This window comes from Primulina tabacum, chromosome 6 (genome assembly GCF_025594145.1).
Source record: "Primulina tabacum isolate GXHZ01 chromosome 6, ASM2559414v2, whole genome shotgun sequence".
Lineage (NCBI taxonomy): Eukaryota > Viridiplantae > Streptophyta > Magnoliopsida > Lamiales > Gesneriaceae > Primulina > Primulina tabacum.
In genome coordinates, this window is record NC_134555.1 from 10,588,591 (window position 1) to 10,605,784 (window position 17,194).

General features: G+C 35.9%; 1 pseudogene; it reads right to left on the bottom strand.

The window, feature by feature from the left end:
- Nucleotides 1–1,549: 1,549 nt before the first annotated feature.
- The window catches only part of LOC142550038 (polygalacturonase 1 beta-like protein 2), a 29,962-nt pseudogene continuing 14,317 nt past the window's right edge, over nt 1,550–17,194 (bottom strand).

The window sequence follows — 17,194 nt, forward strand, 5'->3', positions numbered from 1 at the left end:
CGATCACACAAGCTCTCAACAAATCCTCCAAAATCTAAATCACTCGCTCAGACTGGCCATCTGTCTAAGGTGAAATGCAGTGCTGAATAGCAACTTCATCCTCATGGCTTTATGTAAACTCTTCCAGAAGGATGAGGTAAACCTAGGGTCGCTGTCGGACACAATAGAAACTGAGTACAATCTAACTATCTCCCTGATATAGAGCTCCGCATACTGCGTCATGAAAAAAGTCGTCTTAGTAAGTCGATCCATTATAACCCAAATGGCATTGGATCCTCTAACTGACCTCGACAAACCAACAACGAAGTCTATGGTGATATTCTCCCATTTACACTCGGGGATAGGGAGCGGCTTAAGCATTCCTGCTGGCCTCTGATGCTCTGCCTTCACTTGTTGACAAGTGAGGCATTCAGACACAAATCTGCGGATGTCTCGCTTCATAGCTGGTCAACAATACAAACTCTGAAAATTCTTGTACATCTTGGTACCTCCTGGGTGGATGGAATACGAAGATGTATGTGCCTCTGTCAGAATATCCTATCTGATCGAATCAACACTAGGCACCCACATCCTTTATTCTGTACTTCACAATACCATCAGACACAGTGTAGAGTACACTGCCCTTGGCTTCATCTTTCAGTCTCCATTTCTGTAACTGCTCATCTGAAGGTTGACCTCTACGGATTCGATCAAACAAAAAAGACTGGACTGTCAGATTAGACAGCTTAGGAGCCTTTCCCTTAGGATAAACCTCTAACCCAAATCTCTGAATCTCTGACTGAAGAGATGTCTGCACTGACAGCTGTGCTACGACTGCAACTTTTCTGCTCAAGGCATCTGCCACAACATTAACTTTCTTGGATGTCATAACTTAAAATAAAATACCAAATTTTAAAAATCGCCAAAATCGTTGCGGTCTCTTTTCCTCGATCCCGCATCGAATAATCGTCTGAAAAATGAATTTAAAATTATGCAATTAAATAAATAATGCATCGCTAAAATCAATTTAAATATTTGCATGGGTTTTACGTGTACTGAATTTGGGTTCTACAGTTCAAATGCTGGAAACTTGTCGTCTTCCGTTGCCGGTGCTTTGTTTGTCCCATTGATGATTCTAGTTTTGTTTTTAGCACTTGAATTTTTGCACATTGTACGACTTCATTGCCCATAGTTACTCCCATCGAATAATATGGAGACAAGAACCAAACCGAGATGATCGGATTGTTGTAAGATTAGTGGTTCCGATTGGTTTGTTCCATTCTCCGATTTCTTGCCTTTGTCTCCCATTTCAGCAAAAATACTAAATAGCTTCTCGGAACCTATGATGATCTGATACCGTAATGAATTTGGAAGAATAGATTATGGTACTATTGTTTCTTTTCGTGTATATTACACTATAAAGAGTTTACAAGAATATATATAACTATTATTAATGATTCAAGCTATTCTTTCTAATTGATTCTGCCTAAGAGAAAATTGATTCTCATATGATTTATTTACATAAATACAAGAGAAGAATCGAGGAAATTATAGTATCCAAATCATTCCTTTAATAACAAATGGAAACACTATCATTTATCTTTACCTTATTTTCCACATCAAGAATGTCAGACTCATACACTCACATTTGTACAGAATGGCTATAATATATAGTAGGTAAGGTATAAGCTTTGATGGCAAGATGTTGATTCCAAGGATCGTCCACCGTTGATTCCATCGACTTTACCGATCATTACATGTTGGTTCGACCCAACCACTTCACATCCTTAGTAGTTCGAACCACTACATTGTCACCTAGAACCGTCGTTGCAATATTAATCATATCCTCGATTGAGGCACACACCGTGGCTTGGTCTCTGTAGGGCTTGGAGCTTGTTCACACTCAAGTAGTGTGTTCTTGACCATGCGCTCTATAGTTGAGTTGTCCTGAAGTAGAAAGTTCGTTTAAGCTCGAGTATCTCGCTAGTCGAGAAGAGTAGTTTCGAGGTGATGGCTCTCGGCATCCAATATCAAAATTTGGGCATTTTCATCACCTTCCCTTCTTTCCACAGTCTTTCTCCGAACAATTTGCCCTGTTCTACACCATTATTTACCACTTTGACACTAACCTTTGTTGAATGATGCTGACAATATTGTGCAAATGTGACACCTTTTCTCGCAAAATATTGAAAAGTACTATTTAAACCATAAACCTTGAACATGTAGATTGATCAAAACCCTTTTTTGCGCACTCTATGAATGTATCATACCTTACATAAAATTAGTTGCCATGATTAGAAAAAGTTGTTTTCCCCGAACTCGATTCCCTCCCATATGACTAAAATGAATCAGTATCAACATTCGTAGAGTCTCAATAATTTGTAAAAGTATCTGCACCCCCATATCTACCGGCACCATAGTTCTTGAAATTGTTGCTAGAGTTATTTGCATTATTACTGTAACCCTTGAATGAATCGTTAGCAGCATTGCCTAGCTAGCCATAACTTGTGAATCTGGATCCCACAACATTTGAAGTGTCACTGTAATGTTGAACTCCACTGGTACCGCGTTCCCTTTTTTCCCGTAAGTGGTGAACCCTTGATTCGATCCATTGGATTTGTATTATAGATACAAATGATTAATTGGAACATAATGTATCAACGTAGCTCGAAAAAGAGAGTTTGTGAGTGTTACCCTCAGAATCATACGACAGGAAATGATTATTTGGAACATAATCTCATAACATATAGTTGTCGAACACGCTGGAGCCACCTGTGGCACTAGATACATAAGAAGTGAAGTTGGAACTAGCTACATTGCCATCATTTGCATAGCTAGCAAAGCTTTCATCATGTCCGGTGGAGCTCTGACTATACCAAGTACACAAGTCGGTGGCAAAGTTAATGCTACCGGAATAGTTCTTGAACAGATAAACCCCTCCAACTTGAGAAATCCCATATTTTTCAAGCTATTTGTTAGTGTATAATGTAAATTATACGTCATTATTCTTGAGGTTTTCTATTGCTACGTGTTTCAAGTCGAGATGGCATATAACAATTTAGCGGCTGAGTAGAAGGCGGGTAGATGGGAAGAAAGGGACTTCTGGGGCGCGAGTTTGGCGTAAAAAGCCAATTGCACAGCAGTGAGAGGCGATTATTTGGAGAGTGAACATCAAGGTTGTGTGTTGTTGTGGCAAATGTGTTGGCTCCAATATCGAATCAACGAAGCTTTTGGTGTCAAGGGATTAACTTCGGTTCTTGTTTTTGAATTTGTCTCAGAAAATGAAACCTGCAGGAAAGAGGCAAACATATAAAACATGTCACTCAAAAAGACAAGAATTAGTTAACTGTAAAGAACCTTGCAATATCGGCCGAAAATTAAGCCAATAAGAAGATGATGACTAATTACAGATAAAAATTATACCAGTAAGAACATTCAAAAATGAAGGAAATTCGCAGTTGAGTTTGATTTTTCTTTGTCCATTTTGATAATAGAGAGAATGGACAGGCATAAACCGTTTGATAATTCTTGAGGGAAAAAGTGTTGAAGTACCGTTTTCGTGTACCCAAAATGCAAAGGAATTTAAAATTTTAAAATAAATTTTATTTTTGGCAATCAAAGTATTATTGGACGTCGTATGATTCAAATTTATGCATAAGATGTTTAGAGTTATTATCTTTGCGTTATAAGACGCTGGACTACCAAACTATTCCGAATTTTAAGTAGAGATAGTCTTTGTAATTCTCTACGAATGATCTACTAGAATAACCACCATTCTTAAATCTCCTAATTAGGTTCATGATCAAAGACTGGATTCCTCGTCAAATTCGTACTAGGGAACTAGCGAAGTTTTGCATTGAGAATTGGTCTTCGGAAGTTGGGGAAACCACGGTGGCTACACGGCAAGGCGGTGGCGGTCATGTGGTAGTGTTGTGGATCACGAGCCTGTGCTTCACAAAGAATGATGGAAGTCGAAATTATGTCTTGTGAAAAAATAGAAAAAGTACAGCTCCTTAATATGACATGCATTGTCATATTTATAATTTTCATGAACTGAGTTAGATCCTACTGAGACTCATGGGACTCTTAAGTTTGAATCATAATGGGATATTTACTTGGAGCTTTTATCTTGTTACAAAACTATATTAGGTTTCAATATCAAACTATGACTCCTACTAATTAGAGTTGTATTTGGATTCTCCAGTCATATCAAATAATCCATAGATGTGTAATGATCCCATGTAGTATTTTTTTCAACTTTTGACCATATAGCAAAAAATTAAATAAATAAATATTAATTAATTAATTAATTCTAGATATTCTATGGGAATTTTACGTAGTAGCCAAAATTACATGATTAATATTTAATTATCATATTTTAAATTTACTCATTAAATAATTATGACTTCATTATAATCTCGATCGATGATCAGACATCGTCGATGTGACGAGAGTACATTTCTTGTTATTATAATGAAAAGTGGAATTTTTGAGTATCCAAATTTTCCACTAACTCATGATTGACAGCGGCCTATTTTGGAGCTTCTTCACTAAATTAGACAGTTGCTCTCTCCTCATAATATTAGCAGTCACTTTAACTTCCACAACTTTCAAATATAGAATACACTTATAAGCTCGTTAATAAAAAATTTGTTTGATCTCTATCAAACTTAACCATCAAATTCAATGGAATTTGACTATTTCAACAAGAATGCATTATTCAATAATTGCGTAACCCTCAATGATTCAGTGATACAACTAATCGTGATTTCATAACTTCATATGATTCAGGACAACATTTATCTTTATTCGAGCTTGTCCTAATTTGCACCATTCTTTACATCAATCTTTTGATCAAAAATTTCAGAACTCGGGTTTGATTGCACCCATCAGATCATGGTAAGAGCATCTAGTAGCATCATCCCATGATCCCCTAGGTATTAAGTGTACAGTATGATCCTTTCAATACATCTATCCCAATCAAATCTACAACCATTCATATATCGAGAGTTGAAAATGAATTCGACAACGATGTGATTTATCTTTGAGTATCATAGTGGTATCTTATGTGCATTTAAGAAAACATTTTTCTATCATGCACATGTCTTACTCTGGTCAGATATACATTGCACTATTAATTTATCCATAGGATATTCTTACTTGAAGGAGATCAATGAATCCCCAACTACAATGCACTGACTCCTATGAATGTCGAGACTACACCCAATATCGCTACCTGATGATCCTCTTGGAGTTGGTAAACGAGTCAAAGTATAAGACTAGAACGTAGAGGTTGTATGTTGTCCCGGGTCTAATGATTAATGGTGTACAACTATAACCCTGGACTAATTCACTCGATAAATGATAACCACTTGAAAAGTACGAGAGATGGCGATTCATTGCAATCATCTTATGATAAGTCATCTGTATGATTGGACATGTCCATACATATACCAATGAAACGTGGTGTTAACATCATATATTCTAGTCTCGAGCTCGAGCAATCTTTATGTAACGTCCCGAAAATTTGAAGGTCCACGTAAACTACATGCATGCAAGTTATTAAATTTCTTTTTGATTTTATTAAATTGTTTTAATGCATTTAACGCATGGTTATGTTATGAGTAGGGTTCATTTCATGATTATTTTAAAGTTTCACGCATTAGTGTTTTTAGTTGCATTTCGCGCTCGAACGAAGAACGGAGACCGGGAATTATCAGGAAAATTATTTTTATTACATGTTTAATTTTTATTTATTAATATAAGGTGTTTTAAGTGTATTTTTCAATAAATGGACTTTGTTGAGAATTTTACCCGTCAGAGCAATTTTTAATCGGCAGGCAAATTTTAATGATTCGGAGGACTTTTTGAGGGCTCGGGCGATATTTTAAAAAATGTATCTAAACGAAATATTTTTCGGGATTTTTATTGGGCTTGATGGGTTTATTTTAGTACTTAATGGGCCCAACCCTTTTTTACCTTTTAATTTTTAAGTAAGGGCCCATTAGCATATTATTTTATGGCTTAAACTTAATTAGCAAAACCCTAAACCTATTTTATATTGAGTGGCCACCCACCTCATCCTCCAGCAGCCTCTTTCACGTTAATTTCAGCATTAAACCTTCAACAAGCTTCAGGCCTCCATTTTCTTGCAAGCAAGTTATCTTCCCGCTCCTCCAGTGCTTCCCCGACGCGCGATTCTTCGAGTTTTCGTTAATAAACCGTCAAGGCCTGCATGTTTATTCCTTTGCACATCATTCAAGCCAATATTATACCAAAATGTGTGTAAATGCATGTAAATCTTTCGATCCATATGGTGTGTGCATTTTATTGAAGTTTCGGCATGAATATTTGCATCGTTTGTTGCATACTCACGTTTTTATGATTTGTTGCAAGGGTGCTGCTGAAATTGTGTTGCTAAGGGCCTGAACGTGTCGATTTTTATGAGGAAAGGAGGCTGAAGATCTCGTCGAGGCACGGTTAGCGAAGGGGGCCGATCCCTTTTAGCTTTTGTGTGTGTATGTTGGATAGATCAGGAATTGTAGGAGGGGGCCGATGCATGGGCATGCTAGGGATGTGGGGCAGACCTTGGTGGGTCTGAGACACACCCTTGAGCAACTCGTGTAAGGCTGGTCTCGAGTGGAAGGAAGGTTAAAGGACTTAGCCGTGAGTTAGGGTCGCGCGAGTGGTTCGGGCTCGTGTCTTGTGGTTATTGTTTGCTGCGGGCATAGGGCTAATAGAAGTGGTTGGGGACGTCCAGTAGAGTCCCGAGGTGAGCTAGAGAGGGCTGGTTTGGGGCTGGTGCTCGATGGTTGGGTCTAGGATTGATGAAACGAGAGAATAGTGCGACTAAGGTTACGACTTGAACGTGTAGAAAATTCCAGCACCATTTGGTATCGTTTTTCATGGGTCTTAGGTAGCTGGAGCATGTGGTTTTAAGTCTGGTCGGGTAAGTTTAATACATGATTCAAGTTAGGGGAAATTTGGTTAAGTTTCATGTTGATTCGGGTTAAAACCGGGACCCCGGTCCAAGTTTTAAAATGAATCGTTTAAGTTTTGGAACGGGCTCGATTTTAGGTCTAAGAAACACTTTTTAATATGTTTTGGGTTGTTTTAAGGAGTTTGGTAAGCTTCGGATCGAAATTTAGAGGTCCAGGGGTAAAAAGGTCATTTTGGGTTTCCAGGGGCAAAACAGTCATTTTGTACCCGAGTCGAGATTTTTGTCCTGGAAGCGCCCTGAGCACAAATTTATCATGTTTTTAAATGTTTATGCATCATGATCATGATTTTTATGAAATTACGAAATATACGTTGCATGCTTGATTTTAAGAAAAATTTACGCATGTGCATGATTTTGATAAGTGATGGAAGTGATGATGTTTTGAAGGATGTGAATTAGTTGTGGCTATCGAAGTATATGTAAATGCTTAAGATGTATATGTAAATGACGATGATGAGACCTAGGCACAGTGGATGTGTAATACTGTCACTGATGTCCGACAGCAGCATGGTACCTTCTATGTATATTGGATCCATCGTAAATGATGAATGATGTACGATAGTCACAACTAATGAACTGAATTCATTAAAAGAAATTATGTATGATGATGATAATGATGAGCTGTTTTGACATGTAATGATTTCATATGGCACATCTGCAATTACGCTTTTTAAGTGCATGAAATGTATGTTGATTACAGTATATTTTCACTTCTGTGTGCTATGTATATGTACTTGTTATTTCTGGTACAGGTTTGTTGAGTCTTTAGACTCACTAGGTGTGTGTGATGCAAGTGAACATGTTTTTGAGGGGACTGGAGGTGCCGAACTCTGAGTCGGCGAGATTGGATGTGCATGCATGACCCGAGGACCACATTTCTTCCGCACATGATGTTTTTATGAGTTTTGAGAGGGCATGAACATTTTTATACACTGGTTTTTATACGCTGTTGATTTTTAGGATTTTTACTCGTTTATATTTATGCATAGTTGGATGAGCTTGGCTATTTTAAACTGCTCTATTTTTACTATCAAATATTTACGATTATTTTTAAATAATATATTTTTCAGTAGAGTTGGATGCATGCAAAATATTTAAGTGCATATTTCAAAAATGTGAGCTTTTACAAAAAAAATAAAAAATATTTCCTCATTTTAAATAAGTAGATGTTTCACTTTATTCTTGTTTTATGTGGTTGAATCGACTATGAACGAATTTAGAATATACAATACACTTATTAATGAATTTCATGATTCACGTAACTTTTGGACCTCATGGTTCTTATAGTATATTCAAGGGTTTTATCTATGCAGTTCGTATATACATCAGATAAAGTAAATTCTATAACTAGATAAAATCGTAAAATATTATTAAAATAAAAAATTTTTTTCACATAAGAGTCAAAAAAATCCAAGCCACAAGTTGGCTCGATGAGCACCTACTCTAACAATCTCTCACTTGCTCTATAGCCAACTACCCATAGATCTCAATCTCATGCTTTATGATGCTTCTCAAACAATGGTCATGGCTTCGTAATGGATCAACAATGTTATCTGCAAAAGAGACTTTTTTTTACTGAGATATATCATCTTTCCACAATCTCCTAGATGATGTGGAACTTTCTCGGTATATGTATGCATCGCTAATGAGATATATCATTTTTTTACTAAGATATATCATCTTTACAGAGGTGTTGTCGCAGTACACCAGAAATCGATCAAATTTGTTAGAAATGACGTCCAACTCTTAAACGAAATTTCTCATCCAAATAGTCTCATTTATTGCAGATAATGATGTATGTATTCAGCCTCTGTGGTTGAATCTGATTTGGTGTCTTTCTTTGAACTTTTCAAAGATACACCACCACCATTGAGTTTGAATACAAATCCAGAGGTTTATTTCTAATGATCAACATCTGATTGGAAGCTAGAGTCAGTGTAGCCTTACAATTTTAATTATCTGATCGTATACCACGAACAAATTATTAGTCCTTCTCAAGTACTTAAGAATATCATTCACGATCTTCCAATGTAAGGAACTGGGGTTCGACTAATATCTCCTTGCAACACTTAGTGCAGAGACTATATCAAGTCGAGTAGATATCATATCATAATATTACCAATGGCAGAAGCATAAGGAATGTGTGTCATGGTTTCTATCTCATTATTAGTCATAGGGGACATAGACGTGGATAGAGTCTCACCATGACACATTGACAGATATCTTCTCTTGAGCTCCTCCAGAGAGAATCTCTTTAGTATAGTATCGATATAAGTGGCTTGGATGAACCCTAGCATCCTCTTTGATCTATCCATATAGATTTGTATTCTAAACACAAAAGATGCTTCACCCATCTTTTTCATTGAGAATTTACTTGTGAATCAAACATTAGTGATTGCAACAATCCTACATCAATCCCGATGGGTATTTTGTAATCAACATAAAGTATTAGGAATGTCACAGGACTCCCATAAACTTCTTTTACACACAAAATTTCTCAGGAATCTGAACACAATCAAACTCTTTGATTGTGTTATAAAATCTAAGGTTCCAACTCTCTTATGCATGTTTGAGTCCATAAATGGATATCTTAAGTTTTCATATTTTATGTTCACTTTCTATAGTTGTGAATCCTTCAGGCTGAGACAATAATTATCTTTCTTAATATCACCATTAAGGAACATTGTCTTCACGTCTATTGTTATATTTCATAGTCATACCATGCTATGTGGCTAGCAGTATCCTTATAAACTTGAACATTGTGACTAATGAAAAAGTTTCCTAATAGTCAATTCTTTGCCTTTATGTACATCATTTTAATACCAACCTGGTTTTGAATGTCATTACCTTCCCATCACCCCAAATTTTCTTTCGTAAATCCATTGCATCTTATTAGAACAATTTCCTAAAGTGGATCTACTAAGGATCATACTTGGTTCAAATACATGGAGTCCATCTTGGACTACATGATTACAAGCCATTTGGATGATTTAAATTCGGATAATAGTTCTTTGAAGTTCCTTGGATCGCATTCAAAATTTGACTTATCTTGGCCCTCTTCAAGAAGCAAACTTACGCTCATAGGTGGCCTTGAGTCCCTTTAAGTTCTTCTAGAAGAGTGTACTTATTCGACTAGCTATTGGAGCATGGGTCTACTATTTCACGATTTGGTGCTTCGAATCTTCTCGAGTTATATCATCCCACATTTTCTATCGAATAGAAACTCCTTCTCCAAGAAGGTATCATTCCTAGAAACACACTTTTATTTCTCTGAGAGTATAGAAATAATATCCAACATAATTCTTAGATATCCCACAAAGTAGCAAAAATTGACTCTATTATGCAATTTATTTTCCAGTTTCGGATTGACGTAAGCAGGACATACATATATTGTAACGTCCCAAAAATTTGAAGGTCCACGTGAACCCAATGCATCAAGTTACCAAATTCCTTATGTATTTTATTAAATTGTTTTAATGCATTAAATGCATGTTTATTGCATAAATATGTGTTTTAATTCACGGGTTATTAAAGTTTCATGCATTATGATTTTAAGTTGCATTTCATGCTCGAACGAGGAACAGAGACCAAGGATATTTATTAGGAAAATATTTTTATTGAATGATTAATTTTAATTAATTAATATGAAGTGTTTTTAAGTATGATTTTTTAAAAATGGGCCTTGGTTGAGTATTTTTACTCGCCGAGTCGTACTTTAAACTGATACGCAAATTTTAGCGAGTCGGAGGACTTTTTGAAGGTTCGAGCAATATTTTCTAAAATGTAACAAAACGAAATATTTTTCAGGAGTTTTTTTGGGCTTTATGGGATTATTTTATCCATAATGGGCCTAAAATTCTACTTAATCTCATTAATTTTAATTAAGGATCAATTACACTAATTATATTATACATAAACCTACTTTCAAAACCCTAAACACCCCACCCCTTCAACATGGCCGTCCCTCCCCAACCTTCAGCAGCACACTTTCAAAAAAAATACAGCAGCTTTTCTCTCAAGTTCCTCAAGCTCCTTTCATGAAAATCTTCCCACGTCTCTGGTGCACGTTCTACGCTAGTATCTTCAAGTTTTCGAGCGTAAATACGCAAAGGCACGCCTTGTATCTCTTTTCTCATCATTTACATCATTTATATGCTGATATATATGTAATTGCATGATGAACTCTTCGAATTACCTTAGTGGCATCCTTTTTGCAAAGTTTTGACATGAATTATGCAATATTTTTTTTACATAACTCACGTTTTCTTGCATTGTTATGTAAGGGGCCGCCAGTTGGTATTGATAAGGGTCTTAATCACGTTGAGTAATAAGGGAAATAAGTGCTGGAGTTAGTTAGGGTGCGAGTTGTTGAGAGGGTCGGTAGTTTTCCTTGGAGATAGGGTTCGGTTGTGGGTTGATCGGCGGATGGGACTGAGCTGGCGGTGCAAGGGTCAATCCAAGTTCTGGACTAGACCCTGGTGGGTCTGAGACATGGCCTAGGACGGCTCAAACGCTGCTGGAACTTGCCACAAAGCCGATCGATCGGGTTGAGTAGAGGTTGGCCGCGGGTGGTGCTTCTCTAGTGACTAGCAAGCGTTGGCGTGTTCCAGCATGCATGGGGCTGCAAGCTTGGGTTAGATCGGTCCAGGAAGGTCCTAAGGTGGACTAAGAAGGGATTTGTCCAGGCTGGTCCGAACCGGTAGAGCCTAGGGTCGAAAATTGGCAAGTTTAGTGCATTAGGGTTTGAAGATGTTTTATGCAGAAAATGCCAGCAACCTTTGAGGCTTATTTTGAGAGTCTTAAGTTTTCTGGTCTAAGTATATTAGAGGTTGGTAGATCACTTTCAGGTCATGGTTTAAGTTGGGAAAGATTTGGTTAAATCTCGGGTTGATTCGGGTTAAAATCGGGACCCTGGTCCAAGTTTTAAAACGAATTGTGTATGTTTTGAAACTGGGCTCGAGTTTACGTCTAAGAAATGTTTAAAAATATGTTTTAGGATGTTTTAAGGAGTTTGGTAAGCCTTCGGGCTAAAACTTAGAGGTCCAGCGGTAAAATGGTCATTTTGGGTTTCCAAGGGCAAAATGATCATTTTGCACCCGAGTCGAAATTTTTGTCCTGGCAGCGCCCTAAGCACGATTTGTTATGTTTTAAATTTTATGTTATCATAAATACAACTTTTTATGTAAATATGAAAAATACGTTGTATGCTTGATTTCAAGAAAAATTTACGTATATGCATGATTTTATTAAGTGATAAATATGATGACATGTTTTGAATGATGGGAGTTGGTTGTGACTAATACGATGACACGATGACATGTAAGGCCAAGGATCAGTGGACAGGTAATGCTGTCGCTGATGTCACCGCCGTCGGGTACCGCGGTTACACGTAGATGGATCCATCGACTGACATGATAATACGAAAGTCACAGCTAATGAACGGAATTCAAATAATAAAACGAACACGTATATGATGATATGTTGAGATATGTTTTGACACGCTACGCTACGTTACAATATGTTTAAGTTCATGCTTTTAAGATCATGAAACATATGTTGATTACGGTACTTTTCACTGTTACATGTTATGTATATGTACTCGTATAACGTTACAGGTGTGTTGAGTCTTTAGACTCACTAGGTATGAATGATGCAGGTGATTTTGTTGATGAGGAGGCTGGAGGTGCCGAAGTATGAGTAGGTGCACTACAAAAAAAATGGCTTTTTGCAGCGCGTAAATTCTCTTTCCGCAGCGCACTTTGCAAGCTCTAAAGTTGCAAGCTGTTGAAAATTCAAGATTATCCACAGCGTACATGTGCGCACTGTTAATACTATTATCCACGGCGTGCATATGCTCGTCGTTAATACAACTATCCGCAGCGTGCAATGTACGCCGTTAATATTCATAGAACATCTCTAATCTGCGACGGTTTTGTCAATCCGCGACGGTACGTAACCGAAGACGATGTCGCTAATTTAGCGACGGTTTATAATTCGTCGCTAAATCAGCGACGGTCTTTAAATTTTAACCGTCGCTACATTTCGCGACGGTTTTTGCTAAATTTCTCGTAAAAATTAAAAAAAATTACTTTTATAATTTATTTTAAAAAAACTACAATACAACTATGATAACAATACTCATGATCTTAACTAACATTTAAAAAATTGAACCAAAAATTTAAACAAAAAAACGTATCTAAATCGAAACTAAAATCGTATAAAAAAGAACAATTTTTAATGTTGTGAAGTGGTGTGGAGGAGAAATGGAACTGAAATCGGATATTTATAGGCAATTTGCGACTATTAGCGATGGTTGTTTATTAAATCATCGCTATTAGCGACGGTTGAAATAGAACTGTCGCTAATAGCGACATTTTTTTAATAAAATGTCGCTTATTTATGGCTATTAGCGACAGTAAATAATAATCGTCGCTAAAAACGACGGTGTTTTTATTAAATCGTCGTCGATTTTAAATCGACGACGGTTAATTATAAATCGTCGCTAAATATAGCGACGGTTTTTAAATCTTTAAATTAGCGACGGTTTCACCTAAACCGTCGCTAATATAAAAATTCGCACCCATTTTCCGTAGCATGCTAATAATACGCATTCCGTGAATAATACTATTGACGGCGTGCGATGAATGTATGCCGTTAATGTCTAAACACGATTTTTATTAAAAAAATGATTTACTTTTAACAGCGCACATAAATATGCATGCTGTTAATAATACTATTAACGGCGTGCCTTTATTGTGCGTTGCGAAAATTGCATAGGTTATTAACAGCTCACATATAACTGCACGCTGTCGTTTATATAATTTATTAACAGCACACATAAATGCAAGATGTGGATATTACTATCCGCAGCGTGCTTTTAATGCACGCCGTTATTTCTGTCAAGTGCAACAATATTAACATCGCACATATGGGTGCACGACGTTAAAAAGTAGTATTCGCAGCGTGCTTTTAATGCACGCTGTTGATGACGTGCTGCGGAAAATCATTTTTCTTGTAGTGGCGAGGCTGGCTGTACTTTTCCGCAAATATGTGATTTTATGTGAACATGTTTAAACATCTTTTTTATGTGATTTTATGGGAACACGTTTAAACATCTTTTTTTATGTGATTTTATGTGCGCACGAGAACCCGAGGACCTTGTACTTTTCCACAAATATGTGATTTTATGGGAACACGTTTAAACATCTTTTTTAAATGGTTGATGATTTTATTTTGTTGAGGGTTTTGACAGGTTTTAGTATGCATGACTTCTTATATTTTTAAACGGTAATTGTTTAGGTTGGTTGCTCTTTTCATAATTTCAACTGTAGTTATTTTATTCAGCAGTGAGCTGATTTCGAATTTAATGTATTTATGTAGACATGGATACCGCCATTGCATTTTAAACAAAAAAAATGTTCAGGAGAATTTTAAAATGAGCAGACGTTTCATATATCCTTAGAAAATAATATTTGGAAGGCTTTCCCATCCATATCTCATATAGTGTTTTATCAACTGCCTTTGTATAGACATTATTCAATAACATTGCCCCATTTTCAAGCGCAAATCCCCAAATGATGGCGGCAATTCAGTAAATTTCATCATATAGATCGAACCATGTCCATCAATATTCGATTACGACATTTCGGCACACCATTCAATTGTGGTGTGGCATGAGGAGTCTACTGAGAGAAAATATCATTCTCTTTAAGGTAGACTTGAAATTCAGTACTTAAATATTCTCCACTTCAATCAAATCGAAGTATTTTTAAACTCATTTCTAATTGTTTTTCTACTTCAACTCTGAATTCATTGAATCTTTCAAATGCTTCAAACTTGTATTTCATCAAATACACATACTCATACCTCGAGAAGTCATCAGTAAATGTAATGAAGTAAGAATGTCAAAATTTCATACTAGTACACGGGCACTAGCATCCTGAACAGGTGGAGGCTGTGGAATCTCCTCCTCCTATCTAACCTCATCAGTCCTACGCAAAATTCTTCTAGAAGGCATCTCTGTACACGTCGTCCAACCACGTAACCAACATGCATTTAAAATTTTTCATGCAGCATGCAACTAGCATTTTTATCATTTATCATATAAGCATTTAAAGAAATTCTAAGCTTATAAAATACAAAAGCAGTAAAAACTCACATATTTGAGGCGTGATTTCTTGATCTTATCGAATTGACAGTATACAACCCTTTGGGAAAAACCTTGGTTCTGATACCAACTGAAACGACCACTACTATTTTTTTTTCTCTAATCATAAATCACTAATTCTAAAATACTAAATAAAATAACTTAACATATCTACAAATCATAATAATTCAACATAATCAACAATCATAATAATTTAGCATATGAGATCTCAAGTGCATAAAATAAATCCTAAATCACCGACAAACCAAAACTCCTAAATCGACCTTTAAAAAGATCAACTAACAATAAAACAAAGTATAAAAATATCTCTAATAAAGATCATTAACATAATCTTTAAATAATTTATCTAACAAGCTAGTGCGGAAACATAAAAGCCCTCGGGTGTGTACTGTTGCACTCGATCCACTCAATCGTCGGCGCCTCCCATAAATCATCAAATCCTGCATCATACAAACCTAGTGAGTCTAAAGACTCAGCACGTTCTAAACATGAATAACAAATAATATATATAAAATCACATGCATTAAAAATCATACTTTTATTTAAAATAATCTTTTGAACATAATTGAACCATTTAAAAATCGTTAAAGCATCATAACTCGTAAAATCATTTAAAAATAACTTTAGGCATAAATAAATCCTTTAAAAATCATTTAAAAAATAATTTTTGAGCATCAATAAATCTTATATCATAAAATCATTAAAATCGTAAAGCTTTCAATCATATGTCATTTTAGGTGAAGTTTGATCCTTGAAAATGACTAGCTTTTATTCTCTGGTCGACTGATCAGTCTTCAGCTTCACATGGCCCATGGGGTGTGCACTAGGCTCCACCGTAGAAATACGATCGTCGGGATCCTCTGGGGCCTTTTCCCATACATAGGGTCCCTCTGGGGCCTTGGCCCGTATATGGGGTCTCTCTGTGGCCTTGGCCCTCACGTCATCCCCACAAAATTGTAAGTTCACCGTCCTCACAGAAACGGATCCCCCACAAATCATATATCATATGTCACAGTCAATTCACATCTCTCAAAATATTTTTCCTTTTCCTTAAAAATCATAAAATGACACAGCTTTCAAAAAATAGCATTTTAAACAGTAAAAATTGCACAGCTTTACCATAAATCGTAAAATAACATATTATCATCAAAATTATCATTTTAAATCATAAAATATCATTTAACATGCATTATGATCCTTCGAGACGCTGCCAAACTTTTACATATTTTCCTAATTGTAAAATTATCGTTTTGCCCCTAAACGTAAAAATTTTCGATTTTATCTTTCTCTTACTTTTAATGACATGGGCTTACCTTAAATAATTATATAAGCTTAAATATAATTTTTCATAATTTTATTTCGTTTAAATTTAGGTCTTTCAATTAATTCTTTAATTAACGTTTCGTGCGACGATTAAATCCCGGATAACTTCAAAACTCATTATTTTCTTCCCAAATTTTAAAAATAACATTTTTATTATATATTCTACCCTTGTGAGCCCATGAACCACACCCTTGGTGAAACGTCCACTACTCGTTTTATTAAAAAGTACTAGAAATTTTTTTTGCCTCCTTAAACTTGATAATTCGAAATATACATATATATGCTTAAAAATGCTTTGACACCATTTTAAAATAAAACAACCAACTAACATTTAAAAATCAATGGAAATAGTTCAAATCGTAAAATCGTCAAACGTTTACCAAGCTTAAAAACATTATTCGAAAGGTATAGCCCCTACTATCAACCTCTCAATACATAATCAAAGTCATAAAAAATTCTTTAACATAACTTAAAATCATGAATCGTAAACTAGCGCGAAAAACTAGCGTCGGTCCTCGGGTTATGTGCACCTTCAGTCTAGCAAAGTCAATCATCAAGACCTCCATTATCAATATGATCATAATCACCTGCATCAATCACACCTAGTAAGTCTAAAGACTCAACACACCATAATCTTGATAACAAGTACTACATATACAAATCACATACAACATGAAAAATACTTGTACTTAAAATATCATTTTCATCAAGATGCATAAACTTCA